Here is a 24779-nt window from a genome sequence, read left to right on the forward strand (position 1 = left end):
ACAGGTTTCTAAGGGCCTGTTTATTTGTTTTAAATCTACTTTTCTCTGTTGCCCAGAATGGATAATTTCTAGTGTTCTATCCTCAAGTTTGTTGATTCTTTCCTCTGAACTCTTCATTTAACTATTGAAGGCATCCATTTAATTCTTTTTTAAATTACAGTTATAGTATTATTTAGTTTTTTTATATCTTTTATTTATTTTCTGAGACTTTCTATTTCTTTCCTGAGACTTTTCATTTTATTTCTTAAAATTTATTTCAAGAATGTTTGTAGGGGTGTCTGAGTGGCTCAGTGGGTTAAGCCTCTGCCTTCAGCTCAGGTCATGATCTCAGCATCCTGGGATCCAGCCCCACATTGGGCTTTCTGCTCAGCGGGGAGTCTGCTCCCCCCAACCCCACCTGCCTCTCTGCCTACTTGTGATCTCGATCAAATAAATAAATAAAATCTTAAAAAAAAAAGAATGTACTTGTTCTTTGATAGCATTTTTAACATGGCTGCCTTAAAATCTTTGTCAGAGAATGTTAACATCTTTGTTAACTCCATATTGTCATCTATTGATGCCAAATTTAAAAAGGCAGTTTTCAGTGTCAAGATACAAATCGCATCCTGGGATCTAAGTGACTCAGCCACATCCTGATTCTGGCACTGTTCTTTCATTCAAACATTCTTCCTTCATCCAGGATGTATAGAGTGCCTACTTTGCACCAGCTCTATGCTACATTCTTGAGATTCAACTTTGAAGTGGCCAGAGAGTGACTGTTCTCCTGTACCCAAACCTGTAGCAGTGTGCCCTTCTAAGCTCTTCTAACAACTCACTGTCAGATCTTAGACATCGTTTTGCCCTCTATTGTTCTCAGTTTGGGATCTTCAACTTGAGGATGGGCTAACTGGAATATTTCTTTGGGTTATAAAATTCACTGAAAATATTATAAAAAACAATGCTTCTCATAAAAATGTGCACACATGCCCAAATATACTCATTCTCATACATATTCGTGCACACAGTTTTACATATAATTTGTAAGACCAGAGAAGATCATCATTAGGAATATCTTTATTATTTGTTCTTTAAGGAAAGTTTGAGTTCTATCATTATATGGTTTAAAACTTTACATATTGTTTGAGACTGATAAACAGTTGTGAGAATACTTTAAACAATTTATGTAAATTTCCTTACTTTATTTTCACAATCCATTTTTTTTAAGATTTTGTTTATTTATTTGACAGAGAGATCACAAGTAGGCAGAGAGGCAGACAGAGAGAGAGAGGGAAGCAGACCCCCTGCTGAGCAGAGAGCCCAATGCGGGACTCGATCCCAGGACCCCGGGATCATGACCTGAGCGGAAGGCAGAGGCTTAACCCACTGAGCCACCCAGGCGCCCTCACAATACGTTTTATTAATAAAGTGTAATATATGATTAAACCGTAAAGGAAAATTAAAGAGAAAATTTCTCCTATGGACTTAGATGAATCTAAAGAGAAATCTCATGTCCTTTATAAATTGAAAATTAATAAAACTCTTCAGTTGCAGCTCCCTACAGGGGTGATATAAAGATGGAACTTGGGAGAGACTAAAATAGGTGATAGGGGAGTAGCCACTTATAAAAGGAGAATATAAAAATATTTATAAGCCTCAAGCATTGCTTTAAGAATAAATAAATGTATGAGTCTTAAAAAGTTTAGTGCTAACCAGTAGAAAAATAAAAATAGAATTAGTAATTAAAAAAAAAACAAAAAAACAACCTGTCTAAGAGTGCTGGGTGGCTCAGTCATTAAGAGTCTGCCTTCAACTCAGGCCATGATCCCAGGGTCTTGGGATCAAGCCCCACATCAGGCTCCTTGCTCAGCAGAAAGCCTGCTTCTTCCTCTCCCACTCCCCCTGCTTGTGTTCCCTCTCTTAAGTTCTATCTCTCTGTCAAATAAATAAAATCTTTTTTTTTTTTCAAAGAAACTATGTATTGAAAAGTACAAAAAGATCTTAAAAGTAAAAATAAAAAATGTTAAGTGGGGGCGTCTGGGTGGCTCAGTTGGTTGAACTCTGACTCTTGGTTTTGGTTCAGGTCATGATCTCATGGGATCAAGACCCACATCGGGCTCCACACTCAGCAGGGGGACTGAGGATTGTCTTCCTCTCCCCCTCTCCCCTGTCACATGTATGTGCTCTCTCTCAAATAAATAAATAAATCTTTAAAAAATGTTAAGTAAAAATTATAATGTTAAATAGTAAAAACGCTTAACATATTTAACATTACAATAAATATAAATGGAGTAAATTAAACATATTGGTCCAAAGACAGACTCTTAAACTGAATTAAAACAAAGACAAAAGAACATAAGACCCAGTTATACAAGTTTGAAAAAGATAAAGTTCAGATATAAGAGCAGAGAATTGACAAAAATAAAGGACAGGAAAAAAATGAGCTAAATAAATAAGAATCAAAAGGAAATTTAATACATGAAAGATTTTAACAAATCATAGAGAATAAAAAGAGATGTTGCATTCAGATGAAAAAATATATAAAATCCAGAGGTACTCATAATCATAAGAACCAAATACATAAAGCAATGGGTGACAGAACCAAGAGAAAGAGAGAAGTAAATCTTATTAGAGATTTAAAAATCACTGATGTTAGAAACTGAAATACTAAATTCAAGACAAATAAACTAGAATGCAGAAGATTTTAATAAAATAATAAAGAAGTTATGCATATAAATTTATTAAAAAAATTTTTACCCATACATAAAATACACACTTTTTTTCCCAAAATAAATAGATCAGTCATAAAAAGAAATTATAGGCTAGAGACAAGAAGGAAGTATCGATATATTTCTTTTTTTTTTAAGATTTTATTTACTTATTTGACAGACAGAGAACACAAATAGGCAGAGAAGCAGGCAGAGAGAGAGGAGGAAGCAGGCTCCCTGCCGAGCGGAGAGCCCCACGCGGGGCTCGATCCCAGCACCCTGGGATCACGACCTTAGCCAAAGGCAGAGCCCTTAACCCACCAAGCCACCCAGGCTCAATATCACACAATGTTCTCTAACATCAATTTAATAATTAGCTAAAAATAAAAATTCACATGTCCATAAACCAAGAAAAAACAAAAAATTCTACTATCAAATAGACCTTGAGCAAAATAGAAAACAAAAACAATATAGAAAACAAAACATTATCATTCTTAATGATAATGAAAGAAGTGCATGTCAGCATCTGCTGGATGTGGCCAACACTGTTCCTAAAGTGCAATTTATAGCTATGAATACATTCTGAAAATAAAGAAGATTGAAAAATGAATGATCTAAATGGTCATCTAAAGATGGTAGAAAAAGAAAAACAGAGCAAATACAAAGAAACAAGAAATATGGTAATATGAATATAAATAACATTAAAAGGGGTTTTTTTTTTTTTAGAGATTTTAGAGATTTTATTTATTTGACAGAAATCACAGGGGCAGAAGCAGGCTCCCTGTTGAGCAGAGCGCCCAATGTGGGGCTCATTCCCAGGACCCTGAGATCATGACCTAAGCCAAAGGCAGAGGCTTAACCCACTGAGCTACCCACGTGCCCACAAGGAAGGTTTTTAAAGGTGAGGTAAGAAATACATAATGACTATCTATATACATGTTGTCCCAGAAAGTTGGAAATGTGGAAAGTTAGGCAACTCATTTCATGATGCTAGTATAATTTTAACAGTTAAACTGGCCAAAAAAGGGTTCAAGACAAAAAAATAATACTTTAAGTCAATTTAACTTCTGAACTTAGTCTTTAAAATATAAAATATATCTATTTATTTCCAAAAGTACATGAAAATGATTTAAGAATGACTCAACATAAGAAAAACTAGCAATATAATTCACCTTTTTTTTTTTTAATAGACAAAAAGACTGCAGCGTCACAATAGAAATAAAGGAAGCATATTATAAAGTTTAACACCCATTTCTGGAAAAACAAAACTCTTAGGAAACTAGAAAATAGGACTTTTTTGCATTTCTGGAAAGAAAAAAAGTCTTAGGAATAATCTGATAAAGTTTATCTACCAAAATTCATTGAAAACATCATTCCCATAAAGAAATTTTATAAATTTTTTTTTAGGTCAGGAACAAGACAAAACTTACCACTAAAATAACTGCCATTCCAAATATTTGGAAAATGAATAATATAATGAAAATAAATAACAAAAATATTGGATTGAAAAGGACAAGATAAAATATTTATTGCCTAGAAATCCATGGGGATTAGGAGAAAAACATTAGAACTTGAAAGGAGTTCAGCAAGCTTGCCATAAACCAGATTAAGTATTAAAAACCAGTAATAGTAACAAGTAGTGCACACCTACTAAAGCAAATTCCTATTAGAAAAAGTGTGATAAGAAAATAAAATTTATAATGGCAATTAAAACTATGAATTACCTGTTTGCTAATTTAATAAAGACTGCACAGGACGTTTATGGAATAATTTTAAGGTTTATTCCAGGACATGAAAGAAGGCTTGCATATTCTGCCCAAGGTTGGAGTAGTTTGACATAGAAACGATATCAATCAGCATGCCCCGAATTTAGTTGAAAATTCATGCAATTCGAATAAAAATTTCTAACATGAATTTTATTTTTTTCATTCTAAAATACATATAGCTGAATAATGGTTCCTGGATGGCAAAGAACATTTTGAAAGAGAAAGGTAAGGAGATTCTTCTTGCCAGGTTTTGAGACACATTAAAAAGCAGATAATTAAGACAGTGTAGTAATGGAATAGAAACAGGCCAGAAGACAAAGGAAGCAAATTAGAGCGCCCCCCATGGACTCCTGGTACCTCTGGGAACTTGGCATATTATAAAGACAGCATTACAAATCACTGGGGGAAAGGACTGATTGTTTGCTAAATAGAATGGGGAAAACAGCCTCACAATGGAAAACTTAAACTGGCATCTCATACCAAATAAAAATAAGCCCTATATGGAATAAGAACTGAATGTGAAAATGAAAAGTATAGACTTAATGAAGACAATGTAGACAATATCTTCATGACCTTGGGATAGGAGAGGATTTTTTTTTTCACTTTTTAAAAATTTCTTTTCAGTGTAACAGTATTCATTGTTTTTGCACCACACCCAGTGTTCCATGCAATACGTGCCCTCCCTATTACTCACCACCTGGTTCCCCAACCTCCCACCCCCCCGCCCCTTCAAAACCCTCAGGTTGTTTTTCAGAGTCCATAGTCTCTCATGGTTCATCTCCCCTTCCAATTTAGGAGAGGATTTCTTAATGAGGCCCTAAAATATGAAGCTTAAAGAGATAAATCAATGGCTCAGTTATCAAAAATGAAAGATTTTTCCCTCAAAGGTATGCCAGAGGGCGCCTGGGTGGCTCAGTGGGTTAAGCCGCTGCCTTCGGCTCAGGTCATGATCCCAGGGTTCTGGGATCGAGCCCCACATCAGGCTCTCTGCTCAGAGGGGAGCCTGCTTCCCCCTCTCTCTCTGCCTGTCTCTCTGTCCACTTGTGATCTCTCTCTCTCTCTCTGTCAAATAAATAAATAAAATCTTTAAAAAAAAAAAAAAGTATGCCAGAGACCAAGTTCTCAGTCAGATGCCAAGCTTACACTTAACCTTGCAATGTTATTAAACAATGAGAGTTAATTGAGCAATTACTATGTATCCTGGCACTATCTCAAGTACTTTACATACATTGAATTATTCACTCTTTCTGAGTACTATTGTTACCCTACTTTACAGATGAGGAACACTGAGGTTCATTAACTTACATAAAGTCACACAGTTGGTAAAGGGAAAGGTGGGCTTTGAACCCTGATAACTGGCCTAATCCAGTCTGTCCCTTTAATTGTGGTTACACAGTCTTTCAGGTTTTTTCCTTGGTGCCAAAGGAAGCAAGTCAGGGAAGAGAAAGGATCAAGGTTATCCAGTGCTGCAAGGCTGGTGAGAGGCCACTGAATTTGATACTCCAGTGACTCCTGAAAGCACTGTTTCAGGGAAGGGTGAAGGTGGGGCCACCTTCTATGCGTGTGCAGTAGTGACTAGCCAGCAAGACAGTTCAACCTTTTAAACTACTGCTAGTTCTAGAAAGTTTTAGGACTCATCTCTCTTCTTAATACCAGCCACTTTAGTGTTTTGTGGTTTGCATTTTAAGAATATGACTTAAAAAAAATTTTTTTTGGATAATGCTGCCGATTATGAAAAACATGACAGCTATAAAATTCATGATCCTTACTTTCCAGAACAGACTCCCCACAAATTCAGGGTGTCTGGCGAGTTACAGTAAAGCCTTCTAAACAAATTGGTTTTCAAACCAGCATCTCCAACTAATATTTTCCACAACACGCAACCCCATTCTTGTTTGCACTAAAGCATTGGAATGAAACCATACTCTGTTTGTTCTCCAGCTCACATTATGACCTGCTATAAAATGAATTAATATTCATAAATCTTTTTTACTGCACTAATCTCAGTGTTTTAAAGTGGTGATTACCACCTGACATGGGGCAGGCCAAGGACTAAAGGAATCTTTAGACAGCCTAAGATCCTATTCCCACACGAGTGTTCAAAGAGGAAAGCAAAGAAAGGGTTTCACGTGTTGAATTTGGGCATAGACACGAACACTTGGAGATGGTTTTCCGTAAGGACTCCTGATACTTTGGAGTAAAAATGTCCTGAATACTTATTTTTATTTTTATTTTATTTTATTTTATTTTTTGATAGAGCGTCTGGGAACATAAGCAGGGGAGCCGGGCATGGGTTATGTAATGTGGACTACACCACGTGGCCAACCTTTTTGAGATTTTCCAGATGGAACCTACAGTTTGAAAAGCTTAGAAATGTCTTCTGTGATGTCCATGCTTTCTGGAATTAGTTTCCTCAGACTCTGACATCTGAGTAGTGCTTTGGCCATATCCAAAGTCACCAAGAAGGTCCCTGGGTTTCACAAGGCAACCTGAGGAGAGGTAGATCTTAATGGTGCCCAGTGGGAACCTTGGAACCTACTGGAAACCAAGAACACACATACAACATAACAGAGAACTGGGAGAGAAACATTAGATGCTTTGGGTGTGGTTTTAATTAAGAGCATAACAGGAAGGAGGATGGCTCGTATTGTTGAGGATCTTCATTCACCATTTGGGACTCAAGTTATCAAAGGTAGAGATGGGACCAGGAGGGACACATTCATTCAATAAATATTGATTGACGTTCTCCTGTGTCAGAAAGCACCAAGCAAGGTCCTGGGCATAGGATAGTGAACAAAAGTAAAGAGTTTAAAAATTAGTGGGCAAGATGGCCAAATAATGAGTTGAAGGAAAGTATAAATATGAGCTGAGGTAGATGATTGTGAGAAAAGTAATAATGTAATCTAAGAAGTTAACCAGGTCTTAGGAGTGAGGGAGAGCCTGAAGACTCGAAAGGAATTCACTACCGGCCGGTGTTGTAGGGAGACTGCATCAGAGATCTCTGCCACAGAAACCCAGGAGGAGCCACTCTCTCCAGCAATGTCAATCGGAAACAGGAACTTGGGGGGGGGGAGTTGGAGAGCAGACAGCAAGCAGTAGCCCCTGCTCCTTGCCCTGAGCATGTTCTCCCAAAGGGACACCTGTCAACAATATGTTTGAAATTGAATGAAACTCGGGCAGAGACACAAGTCACTAGTGTCTTGTACTCACCACCCCCCCCCCCCAGTCGCACAGTGGGCCAGGCCACAGGCTTGCCCCTCCATGGTGGGAGGTCCTAGCTCAGCCCCCTGTTTGTAGCCCCAGCAAGCGGCCTTTCCTGAGCTGCAAACCCGTCTGCCTAGAAACAGTTTTATTTGCCTGTCCCTCATGCATTTCAACTAAAAAGGGACCCAAACAGCTATGGCCTTTCACCAGGAAACCTGTTTCTCTCCTGGTTTCCCATCCCACTGAATGTTGCCACCATCTACCCATTTGCCTAAGTGGAAATCGCCTGGCATCCACCTCAAGTCCTCCTGTCTGCTTCATGTCCTAGAGCCAACCAATCCATTAATAACTTTGGGATTCACTCTGCATCTCTCTTCCTCCCACTACCACCTATGTTGATACCACCATCATCTGTCATCGGGAAGAACCTAACCACCTCCAAGTCCAGCTTAGACTCTCTGCTGTACCGACTGCCCACCACCCACCTGCTCTTCCCATGGGGTCTCCACCAAAGACCTGGAGAGGATCTTGAGGGTGTGGAGCTTCAGAGAGAGAAAGCATGACTGCCTCCATCCCCGGGGCATCTCCAGGCAGTCCTTCCGATGACTTGGGGGCCTGGGAACCCTTGAGCTGCTGTTGACAGCTGGCAGTTGGTCTGTGCAAGACGCTGGTACTTCCAAGAGGCTATCGCCATGTGAATGTCAATGAAGATGAGATCCAGGTAGGAAAGGCCCAAGGGACTTGGGGAAGGTCTGCATGCTCTAAAACCTGGCTCTTCTAGAATTCCAGAAGGCATTAAAAAAAAAAAAAAGGTATAATAACTGAAACACCAGCCCACTAGTATCCTTTGGCTGACATAGTCAGGGCCCACCATATTCCTCGGATCCCTGCTCGCTCACTTGCACACAGCTCCTGGGACGCCCTCACTCCCAGCAGCCTGCACCTGAGCCTCATTGTGGGGAGCTGCCCTCAGCCTACCGGGGTCCATGCACCTGATCACACTCAGCCACCCCTTCCCCCCAGGATGTGTCTGTGTTGTCTCCAGAGCTCCCCAGGGAATTCAGTCGAACTTATTCTTGATGTAACTTAGCCTGATATCCTTGCTTAGTTTCCTTTCCCCCCACCCACTTTCCCGTGGCTTCTCCTAGGATTGCCTCTCCAGAAACCATGTTCCCATGAATCCTGGTCTCTGGGGGCTGCTTCTGGAGAACCAGACTCTGTGCACCAGGCACAGGCTAAGCCCTTGTGATGTGCTGTTTTCTCCAATCTTCAACAACTGCGTAGGCCAGCGCCATAGTAAGTCATCTTACTGATGGTAATACACAGGATCAAAGACATCTGGTTTCCTTCAAGCAGCCAGTAGTAGGGAGAGCCTACGGTTCCAACCCAAGCCTGACCCAAGTATTGGCCATCATGCTACCCCATCTGTTTGCACCCCATTCCCCTCTACTCCCTGCTCCCCACCCACTTACACAAGCAGAGTCTGAGACAAGGTGGTTCATTTTGGAGAGTGGTCCCAGAAAAGAGGTGGGAGGAGTGGGGAGGGTGTAACAGGGACAGAGGGGAAGCAAATATGAGAGTGTGTGCCGAGTGGCCTCCATGGTGGGTCTTGGTTCCAACTAGCCAGACGTTTGGAGGAGTCATGTAGAAGGTACCTCAGAATTGTCTGCCTGAAAGATGGAAGGGAGAAGTATTTCTCCACCAGCTCTGTCCCTTGCTGGTCAAGGACCCCCAAAGGTGTTAAGTTTCTCCCACTCCTAGGCCTACAGAGGGTGTTTATGGGAACTCCCCCACCACCTTGTTAGAGGAGCGCCAAGGCAGAACATAAGAGAGGGGCTCCTAGGTAAACCTGGGTTGAGTGGCTGCCACAGCAATGAGTGGAGTAAAAAGGGGTCACAAGGATGTGAGACAGGACACAAAGCCCTTCCAGAACATACCACTTTTTACTATCTAATGCAACATAATACCTCCTAATCAGAACCTGTACTTGTTGAGCAGACTATATGCCTAACACTGGGCTAAACACTTTCCATGAATCGACTTCTCAATACCTTGCTGCACCCTGACTGGGCAAGTCCTGGTGTTGCTCCCATTTCATGGCTGTGAAAACTGAGGTCCAGAGCAGTGACATGACACCTTTGTGGCGGGCAACATTGCTGAGACAGGGACTTGGCCCGTCTACCCCCAGAACCCACTCTTACCCACCATCCGCTGCTGCCCCACAAGGCAGCCGGTCTCACGAGCCATGGCAGCCTTCCACAGGCTGGGCAGGCCCCAGCTCCAGGCCCGGTTCTTATGCAGGGAACCCAGCCAGAAATCCAGCCAGGGACCGGATGGCGTCTTATAATTTCTCCATATCCCCCAAGCTGCCTAGCACTAAATAAATACTTGCTGACTGATTGACTCATTCCAGCTTTGCTTCCAAGTTTCCCTGGGCCCATTCTCTAGGCAGGCTGGCCCCCTCCCTGGTCTTTTGGACTCTTCCATTTCCCCAGCTCCTGAAGCCTGGATTTGGGAGTTGAGGATTTGGGAGCTGCATTTTCAGAGATATGAGCTGGTAACCGAAGAGACTTGGCAGTGAGGCAGGGTGAGGGGAGAGAAGTTTCAGTGGGATCATGAATGGAGAAGGGCTGAATGAGATAAGAGGGGTCTTGACACTCCTTGCTCAGGAGACCCCAAAGAAAACTGCGTTGACCCCTCCCAGGAGATATTCCTGAAACACCCCATAACTGAGTGGTTAAGGACAGTCTCCTCCATTCAGATCCTCTCCAAGTATGCCTATACCTCCCTGTGCCTCCGGGCCTTCATCTATAAACTGTGATAACAGTAGAATGACCACCATTTTGGAGGGTTGTTGCTTGGATTAAAATGATTTAATACAGCGCCCTGGTAGCGGTTAAGTGCTTGACAAGTGTTAACTGTCACCATTGCTGTTTCTGCGTCACCGAGGTTTATAACCCTGCAAGGTAGATTTGCCACTCTCATTCCTTTGATGAGCAAACAACCTCAAAGAAGGCACATGTCGTGCACAATACTAGAGTTTACGTTCAATGGCAGCTACTATTGGCTCCGCAGTCCATGGTCTCCTGCTCTAACAGCATCTTAACCATTTACCTATTGGTTATCATTCCGGTATTCTATTTGTCATTATTGCCTAGCATGCTTTGCAAATATCCACCAGGACCACGTTTCTTGGGGGGCAGGAGAAGAAGCAGTGGGCAAGAGAGAAGAAGCCCCAACCTCATCGAAGGCAAAGGATGTCTAAGTCACTCACCTCAGAGTGGGCTCCGTTGAAATCAGCTCAAACATCAGGAGGTTTACAACCTATTCAGTCATTCCAGTTTATAAGACTGGAATGAAACTGCAAGTTTCATAAACTTTCAGGACTTGGTATTGGTTTGGTTTTTAAGATCTCATTCATAACAGTGTAATTGTTTGGGTTTGGAGTTCTATCAACCCATAATATTTGAATTCTTGCTTAAGATTTAGCTTAGGTGTCATGTGTAGGTCAAAAGTAGCCTGGCTAACCTAGCATCCCCACTCTCTAGTAGGCAGTGAGCCAGGGAAATGGCATTTGGCAACGGTAGGAGGGCACTGTGATGGAGCGTCAAGGACTGTAGTCATGAGAAAGCCCTCCGGTACCTGCACCTGTAGTACCATTATGACCCCGTGCCTTCTCCTATCCCGATTGCTCGTGTTCACAGGACACCTACTATTTTCTAAGTGTGTTGATCTATTTATCCTCCAAACAGTCCAGTGAAGTCGGGAATTGTACCCATTTTACAGATCAGGAAACCACAATGCACAAAATGGTAACTTTCTTATGACCACCCAACCCATGATTGGTGCCATCACCCCCCAGGAATTGGACTCCACTTTCTGTGGTCTCAACCACTACCTACTGCTCTATTACCCAGACAGACTGTGAACATGGGCCTCCTCACTACTCCCAGCAGCAAAATGGGGATCATGCACAGGGAGAGGGTCCTTAGGTGGGGTTTATAAGACTTACGCAAGAAAAGACAAGTTACCTGAGGGAATCATATGAGATTCAATTCTTCCTATCACATACTTGAGTTCTATTTATGTGAACCTATGCGACCTTGACAAAAATCCAGCCAAATGGGAATTGTCTATGTCAATGGAAGTGGAAACGGAACCTTAGGAAGGCCAGATGACTTGGCCAGAATCATCTAGTTAGGCATATGGTGTAGCCAGGAAGACATTTCTCGTTCCGCGATGTCAAGGCTACTTGTGTGCTACTGGAACTACTTAGAGGCCCTGCGGGAAGGCTTATTTATTTATCCCACCTGGCTGAAATGCAGGCTTTATTATCATTCAGGTATAATGAGGCCAGTAGATCTGGAGACAACTGCCACTGAGAAGATAATTGTGACAGCTCCCGAGAGGAGGGGACATGCCACGGTCTGTTAGAAGGCAGAGAGGGTGGGGGGAGAAATGTGGCCAAGAATTTGTATTGGTATTCTCAAGGGAAGGAAAGGGCAAAGCAGGGTAAGCAGGCTAACCAGGTTTTGGATTGGCTAATTTGCATCATTTTGGTGGCCTCTGAATCACGGGGGCTGTCCCTGGCTATCTGGTACCTCCCTGGGGTGATCAGGGCAGGAAGAGAGTGGCCCCACTGTGCGTGCGAGGTGGTTGAGGTTTGGGCTTCAGATGGGTTGGTTTGCATGTGAAAGGCATGTGCCCTGGAGGGTTGTTTGCTCTAAAAATTAGCTAACCCGGGGAGGGGCAGTCCCTTCCAGGGTCAACAAAGTGCCAACATATCAAAGCATCAAAATAAAAAGACACAATTAATACACTACCCTAGAAGAAAAGAGACTTAAGGGTATTCTCATTGGAAGAAACTGAGCAGACAGGACACAGAGAGGATGAACAGGTGGACGGACGGATGGACGGATGGACTGAGAGCTGGTCAGATGGACCAACAGATCTGTAAGATTTATTCTCGCTGCTGACCATAGTACTAGTCCAACATGTTTGGTCATTCCCGTGGAAACTTCCCTATTGCAAGATGAGGGGTAAAGCACACTCACACAAAGCTGCATTCATGGGACCCCTGGATAGACATTTCTTCTCCTGCTTCAAAACGAAGACCCTGCTAAATGATGTGGAGGGAGAGCTGTGGGCGAGCTGCTGGCCATCTGGGATTCCACACGGGTCGTTATCCCCCATAAGTCTGCCACCGAGACCTCAGAGCCTGGCCAGTTACAAATGTGAAGTCAGCTCCTTTCCAAAATCAATAAGAAGCTTGTGACGGGGCCATCCGCATTGACTCCGAGAGAAGAATAAGGATGCAAAGCTAGGAAACCAAAAGTAAGAATAAAAATCCCTGAATGGGTGCTTTCATTGGTTTGTTGGCAAGAAACACATTCAAGGAAACCAGGCTGGTTCTCAATTCCCTTTTTAATACATTAAAAATAGCTTCTTCTGATACTTGGACACGTGGGTCCCGAACGGCTCAGATAATTCATTAGCTCCGATGGAGAACACCATATTTCTCCCTCAGTGAGTTGGACTCATCCCACAATGACCTCCAGGCTCTGACGTGTGCTGGAAAGAGCGCTGTATGGGAGCCCGGTCCTGCTAAATTCAGGGCTGGGCTCTCCCTGAACCTCTGTGATGGGTGCTTTTTCCTGTGGACTATTTCCATAGAAACCCATCCCCGAGACTAGCTATTAATTGGAGGAGATTTATTTATCCTATATGTTTGATAATCAATCATCAGATTTCAGCACTTGTTTTGTGGGATTCCTTGTCGTCGCTTGCTACACTATATATTATTATTCGTTACATAAGTTTGTTAACGGTGTATTTATTTGAGTGACTCTCCTTCTAAATAAAGGGGCCTTATAAAGTTTTTTTTTTAAAATAAAAGGTTTATTTTTACATCAGCTATTTGCTTTCCTAGGCTAAACCTCCATCGAAGGCTCCGAGCGCCATGCGAACCAAATTCCTGCATTTCAGGCGGGGATGGGGCTGTTGGAAGGGCGATAAAAGCAGATTTGCACAAGACCCCTCGGCAGATTTGGCTCTTTCCAACCCTGTCAGTCACTTTCCCGCTGAGAAGGGAGTAAGAAGCCTGGTAGAGATTAGGAATGGTAATGTAAAAAGTTTCTACCTACTGCACAAAATTCTTTCAAATTAATGCAAGCATTAAATGGTCAATGATTTTTCACAGAAAGCAGATATTAAACTGCTCGTGCCCGCCGGTGTTGGTATAAAGTTTTGTCAACATTTTTGGCACATAGGTGATGAGCCTGGGGGTCAAAAAATGTTTTTAACCAAATCTTGTTGTTTCAGTTGCTTTTTTTTTTTTTTACACTCGTGTGTTGTAACTCAAATGCAGATTCTTTCCCCCAAAACGAAATTTGGCAGGCCATTAGTCCATAATGTGGTCTAATGCCTGTGGGTATTTTTTTTTAAACATGTAAATAAATGGCCAAGATATTTAGATTTTTGAGGTTGAAACACCGTGCACGCACTCTTAACAACTTCTTTTTCAGCTGTATTTAGAATGCATATTTATTGCACATGTGTATTATGTGGCATGCCGATAGACTAGAGATTAGTTGCGGAAATATACACACGCCGCTTCACAGGGGGGACTGTCTCCCAGAGCAGGAGTTGGTTATGTCTCCTCACTGTTTACTGGGGAGGAAGAGGTAGAACAGAGGCAAAGCCTGGTTCTAAAGGCTCATGCCTGGAGTGAGGAGACTCCAGGCCATTTCCGCTCCTCCGTGGGGCTAGGAGACACAGAACATGAGAGCCATGCCCAAGCCCGCCAACCAGCCCCGCAGCACAGTAATACCCAAAGGGAGAGGGTGAGAACATGCAGACCTCATCTTGCCACCTCCTGTCTCTTGCCTCATTGCCCTAACCAGCACCCATGCCCTGCGAACGCTAATCCTGGGCTCTTCCCAGCACTGAAGAATCCACAGACGAACTCAAAGCAAATACTTTGGAGCGTAAAGAAAACACATCGTAGCTTAATCCACTGTCCAGATAATTGAAAACTAACAGTTATTACCTCATTTGAAAGCAATTTTTAACAATTAGCTTAGGAAAGTATTTTATAATTTTTTGCTAGCCTTACACAAACTAAAAAATTTTCATGTAATCAATTAAATCTGGCAGGATCGCATCAGGCACTCATTAGGCTGGGCTGCTTGAAATTCATGTACAATTTCTTCCTTATGCTGATCTGCGGGAGTTTTTAAACTCGTGCTGGGATGCTGGCAACATCCCCCAAACATCTCAGACACATTGTCTCTCTGAACCTGAACTTTTTTAATGGTGGTTAAACATGTTGTCTGCTTTAGTTTCCTGTCTATCTTCATCATGAGCCAGCACCTGTTTCCAATAAATTATACGCAGAACTGTATCAGCAACACCTTGGCAACAGCCATCGCCCTTAAAAGCCGAGTGCCCTTGAGGACAATACACCTGTGAACACATAGAGTGTTTATTTAGCTGAAAGCCAAAACTCTAAGTTACATAAAGCAATTATCTAAAGCCTAATGTATGCCCATTATTAACACAAAATAACCCTGTTCTTAAAAACCAATAAAAATCTATTTAAAGGATTTTTCCAAATCCCACTGAAATCTGTACTCAGCTAGAGACCTAGTCTTAGCCTGGGACTTAAAATTCTAATGGTGGGCAAGAGAGAGGTTCGTATGTGAGTTATAACATAATATATTCTTAGCTCATGCCTGGAATTTGGGGCATGAGCGTGCATGGGTCGTTCAGAAAAGCTTTAGACTACTGAGCAAGGACATGCTTGTATAAAATAATCTTTGTTACCTGTCACTTTAAAAAAAATGGACTATGGTCTAGAGGTTTAAAAAAAGGAATGGATTGTTTCAGCTCGTATTTAAATGTAAGAATAGTTCATCCCAGGATACCTTTCTTTATTTGTACAACCCACCTTTACCTTATGGTTCATTACCTAATAGCATTACCCTTAGGTAATGGGTTTAGCAATATACTACTAATGAAAATGGAACCAGTGTCCAGCAAAGAGCTTCAAACTTCCATCCTGCCGCACGAAATATATTAATAGTGAAAGTTCCAGCAAAATATAATATCTCTACTGCACACAGTTCTGTTTCTGGAGTGTCCAACCTGCATCCCTTTCAAGAAATGGGATCACATGTTATATATTGCTGAGCGGTAAATAAGAATAGGGCATAGCCATTGTCTCTCCCATCGCGAAGTCTCACGCAATCGAGTGATCTTGATCTTGAGTTTAGAGCTTGAAATTCGTTAATCCCCATCTGATACTTCCTGTTGACATTCAACTGATGGACCTACAGTCACTTAGGCGCAAATGTGTTTTAGCACTTCTGTTTGGCTGAATGCAAACGCAGTCAGTATCAGAAGTACTTCCAATGAGTATTACAGCTTCCAGCTTGGGCCATGTCGCTGTCAGTTCACGTTCAGTACAGGAGTGAGCAGACGCCTGAAGCCTGTGAGTTGGACGCTGCAGAAGAAAGCCTAGGAGTGGTCTGTGTCTTATGACAAAGTCCACAACACACCAGGCTGGCCGTGCTTGCCTGAAGCCGGCCACATGCCAACAGCTGCAGATGGAGGGTGACCCAGGGATGCGGGGCGCTTGGGCCGCGGCCGCTCTTCTCTCCCCTTTGTGATCTGCTGGTGCTCCCGCCTAGCTAGCATCTGTTTCCTGAGCACCCATTCTGGACCGAAAGCAGGGGACAGCAAAGTAATGAGACAGATGGTTGTTCCTTCTTGCTGGGTGGCAGCACCCACTTCCTCTGTGTGTTTGCAACATCAGGGACAAGAGATGAAGTTTCTAACTGGGATCAGGTCACCGTGGGCAGAGCTGGTCTGGAGCAAGAAATTTGCACGCTTTCAGACAGTTTCCTCCCTTGGAAAACATGCAAAACCATTCCTGTGGCATCTACATCAGAGAATCAACAGGAAACTCAAAACAAACAACCAAGGCACATCTATCCTGCAAATTTCAAGCTCTAAGTCCTTTGGGGGGCCCTTTGGTTTGAAGCTGTACTGGTACTGGCGTTATTTCTTGAGGTGACTTAGCTTGCTGGAAGGTTGAAGACTCAACATGAAACTCACAAAATGCAGCCCCAGCTGTGGTTTCATTATCAAAACCCCAGCAAGCATTCGAGCCAGACTAATTCCCCGCTGGATTCACTTCATGTGTAAGGAGCTCTTTCAGCCAGACTTTACGGGGAAGTACATACGTATATGTATACATATATATATGAATGTATATGTACATATATAATGAAATATATAATGAACAAAATTAGGAAAAATGTGTTTTCCTTCTCTAACAGTATAGAAATAGTAAAGCAGTATGCTAATCCAAGGCATAGGGATATAAGACTTCCTTCTTGGATGGGTTTCCTTGATTAGAGGCCCTCGCGTCCAATTACACATACACGTGAGAGGCACCTCGTTTGCATTCCAAGCCAGGAGAAACCCAGGAATGGATTTGGAAAGGAGAGCTCATTCTTATCCTTCTGGAGAATTTATCTTCATAAAAGGTCAGCAAATTTAGAGCATGCTTTGCTAATTTACCACGCGTATGGGAAATAAGTCATGAGCACGAGTTCGCACAGAAGATAAGACTTGCTATGTTTTACAGAAACATATCCTCTTGAATATCGAAAGGATAATTCAAAAAACATTTTAAAATCCTATTGGTTTCTCTGCCTGCTTGTCAGATTTCCCATTGGTGATGAAACCCTGCCAAGTACAGATTTAGTGCTGGTCATGAAACCAGACCTGGGCTTGTGGTTACCTGATAATAACTGTGATAATAAATTCATCCATTAATTTCTTTCCTGTTTCCCTACGTGGGTAACATTAAACCAAGATGTTATGCTATTGGATGGAAAGAATCATTTTCATTCATTTTCTCTCTCTCTCTCTCTCAGACATTTTTCTGTTAGGCGGCTGGTTCCCAAAGACCATCTGTCCTTCCTATGCCATGGGAAGAGAAGCAAAGATTGGAAACTACACCACCTGGGACCTGGGACTCTCAAAGTCTCTTAGACAGAGTGATAGGCTCCTTGAAGACAGCCAAGTGCATGAAAACTGGATTCAAAAGGAAAATAATAAATACAGTAGCCTCTATGTAAATAACCAGGCAAAACTTGCCCAAACCATTCCACAGAAAAATGGAGTAGAGGCTAGCAAGTGAACTTTGTGGGTTTTTTCCTGCTGTTGTTGTTGGTTTGTTGGTTTGTTTGCTTGTTTCCTTTTGGGCTAGACCCAGGGACAAAGGGGCAAAACTGGGATCTGTAACATACTTTCTAGTACTTTTGAACTGAGAGAATTTGTGCACCCTCTAGGAGCCTATCTCAATGGAACACGTTTTTCCTCACGAACAGATAGGCTCACAGGTCCCATTTTATCAGATTAGAGATAGGCTTCAGATTTAATTCTGTCCCACATGTGGGAAAAAGACAAGCCGAGCCTTTCTGCCTAGATGCCTTGAAACATATCAATGAATCAATAATGGTTTGGGTTTCTTTTATTTTTTCCCCCTTTGCCCCCTACCCCTTTTACCCTGAAAGCCAGGTAAAGGATGAAGAGGAATCAGAGTGATTTTTAAGTGTAGTCCCTTTGTGTGAGGTTGATTTATGGAAACACCCAGGCTTGAGGTTCTCAAAGCCTTTTTGCTTTACACAATGCAGAGAGGACAAACAACAGAATGATCTGGGTGTGTAAAACTATGCTTCTCTGTGTGGGATTTGGGTTAAGCCCATTTTGAACTGCCAGTTCATTGTTTAAAAATGCACACCTGCACAGAACCAGTTGTGGTCAAGAAGTTTATTAGCAGAAGAATGTTCGTCAGTTCCTGGAAATCCTATATACAGAACCGTCATGGTTTTCGTTAAGAATGAGATTCCCCATGAGTTACCAAAATCCAGTCACACATCCTGCCTTAGCTAAGAGGAAGTTTGGAGGAGGCATAACTCCAAGATGGCAAAAGGATCCAGGAAAAACCTAGAAAAACAGGCAAACACAGTCAGGCTCCCACCTTCCTCTGAACTTAGTATCAATATAGTGTGGGGACATGAGAAGATGTGGAATGTTCTCCCCAAGCGTGACAACCAGATCTCCTAGGTACAAGGAGATAATAGCTGGGAAATGTTTTTCACAACTGAGAAATACCTTAGGAATATAAAACAGGGCATTCTGAATGAAACTGAGCTCTACTATTTTTTCAAAGCTTTATGGCTAGAAATGGGGGAAAATTTTTTTTTTAAAGCTTCCAGCTGGATCCCTGGGAGTCTAGAGATAGTCTCAAATTTATCTTCGTTTGTGGGGCAGTTGCCAACAGAGAGCACAGATGGTTGTTGAAAGGGCATTTCTGTTCTGCAAAGAAACTCATACTCTTTTCTGAGGTGGATGTTTGCACATCACAGGGCTCTGTGTAATAGGATAAAACCTTCCTTAGGGGTGGAGACAGAAACATAGATCACGCTTCCTTTTAGGGGAAGATCTTGCGGTTGGTTTGTGTGACGTAGGTTTTAGTGGGATGGGGGCCCAGGGCTGAGGTGCCTGCTGGAGGTCTCCCAACAGGTGAAGAAAGGTGGCCCCTTCAGCACGGTGGCTTGCAGGAGGTCAACAAGGGAGGTACGGTGGAAAGTCTGTGCAGGGATTCTGCTGTGGGCATCTAACCCCCTTCTGTTTTCCAAAGGCTTTAGTAATCTTGTTCAATCAATGGTCTGTCTTTGGGGGAATGAAGATGGCACTGGGCCCACATGTGGGGACTGGCAGCAGGTGGGGCAAGACAGATATTGGGCAAAGCAGGTTGCCACATGAAAGAGCCAAATTGGGACCGTGGGAGACATAAGTCGCCTAGGCAGAACCTGATGAAAGATGACAAGCCCTAAGATTAAGCCGGCTCCTTCTCCTTTCAGTGTTGAAGAGAAAAGAGATCCCAGAATGCCAGCAACTTGAGGCAGGGAGTCAGGCCATAGTTCCTGGCACAGACTGAAGCCAATTTCCTGGGAGCTCAGCCCTGGCGTTACCGCTTCTTACCTGTGTGTCCAGGGGCAGTTGCAAACCATCTCTCTGCACCAGGTTCTTCACCTGGAGACCTCGAAAGCACCCACCTCAGGGAGTTTAATTGAGGCTCCAAGGACATAACATATGTTAAACAGGCAAAGTACTTGTCGTAGTGTTCAGGATACTCTCAATGTTCAATAAAAGAGGACTGGTATCATTTTATAAACGAGCACGCAGATCTTTATCACCGCAGCAGAAATAGGCATGACTGCGGAATCTGAGAAAGGGAGGGGTGCGTGCCATCGAGAGAGCCTCCCAACCCCACATGCAATTACCTGACGCACAGTAGATACTCAATAAATTTTTCCCAAATGACAAATCACATAGACCAGGTCTGTCAGTTTATGGTGAGTTGGGACTCAGTTCCACTTACCGAGTTGTTTTTCTTTTTCTTTTTTAATTTAATTTTATTTTTTCAGTGTTCCAAGATTCATCATCTATGCACCACACCCAGTGCTCCATGCAATACGTGCCCTCCTTAATACCCACCACCAGGCTCACCCATCCCCCCCACCCCCCTCCCCTCCAAAACCCTCAGTTTGTTTCTCAGAGTCCACAGTCTCTCATGCTTCGTCTCCCCCTTCGATTTCCCCCAACTCACTTCTCTCCTTTTCAACTGCTTTCTAAAACCCTTGACAGAAGTAGTAAGGTTATCCCACTGGGCTGGTTATGCCAAGAAACACAGACAAGCAGACAATCTGGAATACAGAATATGATCGAGTCGATTCTAGATCCTCACTATGCACTCGTCCTCACCATGAACCCTGATCTGCGATCTTGCCTAAAACTCCTACAGAAACCGCCCGGGTTTGGCCTGTGTATGTCAGAGGGTACCCCTCAGGGTGGGGATAAGGAAGAATCAGTAATGGCACTTGTCATGCAAGAAAGTGGTCTCTTTTCCAGACTCCCTACGAACATTGTGGAGTGACAAGGTCAAGGGAAAGATGTAGAGACATGAGCAGTAAACAGGCAAAAGGCCACCATACTCTCTGCACCTTGTCCCCGGCCAGGGACGTGGGCCTGGGAGCTAGAGCCAAAGCAGGGGCTATAGGCCATTCAATATCACAAAGAGGGGAAGGCAGGAAGAAAGGGATGGGAAGGGGACATAAGAAGAACTTACCTGTACAGGGGCGCCTGGGTGGCTCAGTGGGTTAAAGCCTCTGCCTTCGGCTCAGGTCATGATCCCGGGGTCCTGGGATCGAGCCCCGCATCCGGCTCTCTGTTCAGCAGGGAGCCTGCTTCCTCCTCTCTCTCTGCCTGCCTCCCTGCCTACTTGTGATCTCTGTCTGTCAAATAAAAAATAAAAAATCTTAAAAAAAAAAAAGAAGAAGAACTTACCTGCACAAAGCCAAGTGCAAAATACCATGTGCTCAAGAAATAATTGTCATCCGAGTTGTGATACAATCAAATAAGCACAAATCACATAGTTCATTGTCACTTTATGCCATGAAGCTTCATAAGAATAGATCGGATCATGAGACAGGAAAAGCCATTTTGGAATAGTAGCCGTTCTCCCTTACCATGGGCCCCTGGATCTAAGATACACGGAGCTCCACCAGGGCATAAAGGGAACAGTCTCAAATCCCTGCGGGGGTAGGAGGATGCTAGGAAATGCAAAGCGGCATGTCCAGTCTAAAGGAATCTGACCAGGCTTTATTTCTTAGGATGGGGTTTGGAGTAGGTCCTAGATGACTTGCAAGGAATGTCTGGATTTTGACATGTAGACTCAGGTCTGGTCGGGATCACTGTAGTTCCCAGTTACAATTATGGTGTGGATTTAAATTGCATCTCTGACCACACGTGCTAATTCCATGATCTCCAAAGGCATAGAATTGATAATTAAGGGTAGGGAGCTAAATTTTTGAGTATCTTTTGTGTGCTAGGCACTGTGCTAGATGTATCTCATTTAATTGTCCAGTAGCATCGGCTGTAGGTCTTATTCTCATCCTGGAAAGTGAGCCTGGACAGGGTCTTGCTGAGAGTCCTGTAGCTTGAGGGCAGTGGAGCTAGGATTATGGACCAGCTCTGCCTGCTTTTTCCTCCACAGAAGCGAGTCAGAAACGGGCCGGGAGAGGCTGTCAAAAATGAAGTGATGAGCATGTGTCGTGATTCAGCACTGAACAAAATTACGCAGTTATGTCGGATACTTCTTTTTTTCCCCAGACTGAAGATATACACTTTCTGCATGAACTTTGAAAATATGCATTTCCTATGGTGTAGACCTTCTACTTTGTATCACAGTATTTACTGTATAGTATTTACCATATGGAAAAATTTATCAATGAGCACAGAAAACTACACTCAAGGATGGTCAGTACAGGGGCACCTGCGTGGTTCAGTGTGTTAAGCCTCTGCCTTCAGCTCAGGTCATGATCCCAGGGAGTCCTGGGATGGAGTCCCGCATCGGGCTCCCTACTCAGCAGGGAGCCTGCTTCTCCCTCTCCCTCTACCCCTCACCCACTTACGCACACACATGCATGCTCTCTCTCAATAAATAAATAAAATCTTTAAAAAAAAATACTGTCACTGCAATATTTCTGTACGAGAAAAAACACATCAAACCAATCAAACAGGCAAAAAATCCTAAAGGCCTGTTGATGAGAGAACTGAGAGGAGACATCTTTCAAAGCAATAATGAGAACAAAACCAATTTTCTAAATACCAGTGTAGGTAGCTTTATCATGCCTCAGTTGTGTTGTTATGTGATTTTCTTAAAAAAGTTAATGAGGAGCTATAGACAAATATAACTGTATATGTTTAAAGTGTGCAGTGTAATGATTTGATATACACATATGTTGTGGAGTGATTACCAAGATCGAGGTAATTAATATATTACATAGTTACCACTACCACTCACATAGTTAACATAGTTAACTTTGTTTTTTGGTGAGAATGCTTAAGTTCTACCATCAAGTATATGATACTGTGTTAATAACTGTAGTCACCATTCTACACATTAAATCCTCAGAACTTATTCTTCTTACAACTGAAAATTTGTACGTTTTGATCAACATCACTTCATAAACCCCTCTTCCCAACCCCTGGCAACTATCCTTTTATTCTCTGTTTCTATGAGTTGATTTTTTTTAAGGGTCCACATAAAAATAATAACTTATAAGATTTGCCTTTCTCCTTCTGATTTATTTCACTGGCATAATGCCCTCCAGATTCATCCACATTATCACAAATGACAGCATCTCCTCCTTTTCATGGCTGAATAATATTCTGTTACATATATGATATATCATATATATAATTATATACAACACATATAATTATGATAGCATATATATGATATATACATATATTTCTTTATCCATTCATCAACTAAAGGACATTTAGGTTGTTTCAGTATTTCCATATTTTGGGTATTGTGAAAAATGCTGCCGTGAACATGGATATGCAGATGTGACATATGATTATTTAACAATTAATTTCTTTGTCAAGGGTTTGCATTATTCCAACCTTTCATCATTATGTACAGTGTTGTGATAGATAACTTTATACATATACAGTTGCTGTTTTAGGAATTATTTCCTCAGGATATACCCCTAGAAATTAACAGGGATTCTTAAATAGGTATTTTTTTTTTAACTTTCTAAATATCCTTTTATTTTTTTTGATTGAGGTATAATTGACATATGACACTATATTAATTTCAGATATACAACAGAATAATTTGATATTTTTATATATATTGTGAAATGTTCACCACAATGAGTCCAGTTAACATCCATCACCATACAGTTATAAAAAACAAGTTTTTTTTCTTGTTTTGAGGACTTTTAAGATTCGTCTATTGCAACTTCTAAATATACGACACAGTACTATTAACTATCAGTTACCATGCTGTGCCTTATATCCCCAGGACTTATTTATTTTATAAATGAAAGTTTAAACCTTTTGACCCTCTTCACCTATTTCTTTAGGACAGACTCCCAGAAGTTCACAGGGATTCTTAAATCGGTATTTTATTGGTGGACAAAATATGCTACACTAGTATAAAACAAAGATTAGTCCAAAAGTTAATTAATTAAATTAATTAACTCAGTCTTCAATAATAAAAAAACGTGGAAAAATATCGACCTACTTTACTTTTCTATGTGACCTTTGGAAATGTTTCTTTAAGTACATTTACAGTATTCTGTAAATAAATTCACAAAATTCTGAAAGGTAAATAAAAACATACAATTCAGGCACTGCAATGTTTACCTCTGCAGAAGAGGAAGGATTGGAGATGGTCATCAAGAGAACTATAACTTCTCTGGAATAAATATTTCACAAAAAGAATAAGTTGAATTGCTATATTTTTTTTACAGATTTTATTTATTTATTCGACAGAGAGAGAGATCACAAGTAGGCAGAGAGGCAGGCAGAGAAAGAAGGAGGAAGCAGGCTCCCCGCTGAGCAGAGAGCCCGATGCGGGGCTCGATCCCAGGACCCCAAGATCATGACCTAAGCCGAAGGCAGAGGCTTAACCCACTGAGCCACCCAGGTGTCCCGAATTTCTATATTCTTATGAAATTTAAAATAGTCCTTCTTTATATAGAAGTCTTGAAAAAATAGGATCCATTTTATTCCCTTGAGTCTATAAACATGGAAATAACATATATCCTTAGGATGATCTACATAATTGGGGCACCTGGGTGGCTCAGTGGTTAAAGCCTCTGCCTTCGGCTCAGGTCATGATCCCAGGGTCCTGGGATCGAGCCCCACATCGGGCTCTCTGCTCTGCAGGGAGCCTGCTTCCTCCTCTCTCTCTGCCTGCCTCTCTACCTAGTTGTGATTTCTCTCTGTCAAATAAATAAAATATAAAAAAAAAAAGATGATCTACATAATTTTCAGAGGACTTTCTGCCCCTTGATTAATTATTTATCACAAAAGCCCTGTAAGCCAGATATTATTGTATTTTAATCTGAAAAGATACACACATATGTTAAATCCTCGAAGTTCCTCCTGGGCTGATACTTGAGAAAATGACCCTGTTTTGGGTCCCTGAGATGTCCTCCCTGCTCTGTTACCATAAAGCTCATTTGTT

This window comes from Meles meles, chromosome 20 (assembly GCF_922984935.1).
Source record: "Meles meles chromosome 20, mMelMel3.1 paternal haplotype, whole genome shotgun sequence".
NCBI lineage: Eukaryota > Metazoa > Chordata > Mammalia > Carnivora > Mustelidae > Meles > Meles meles.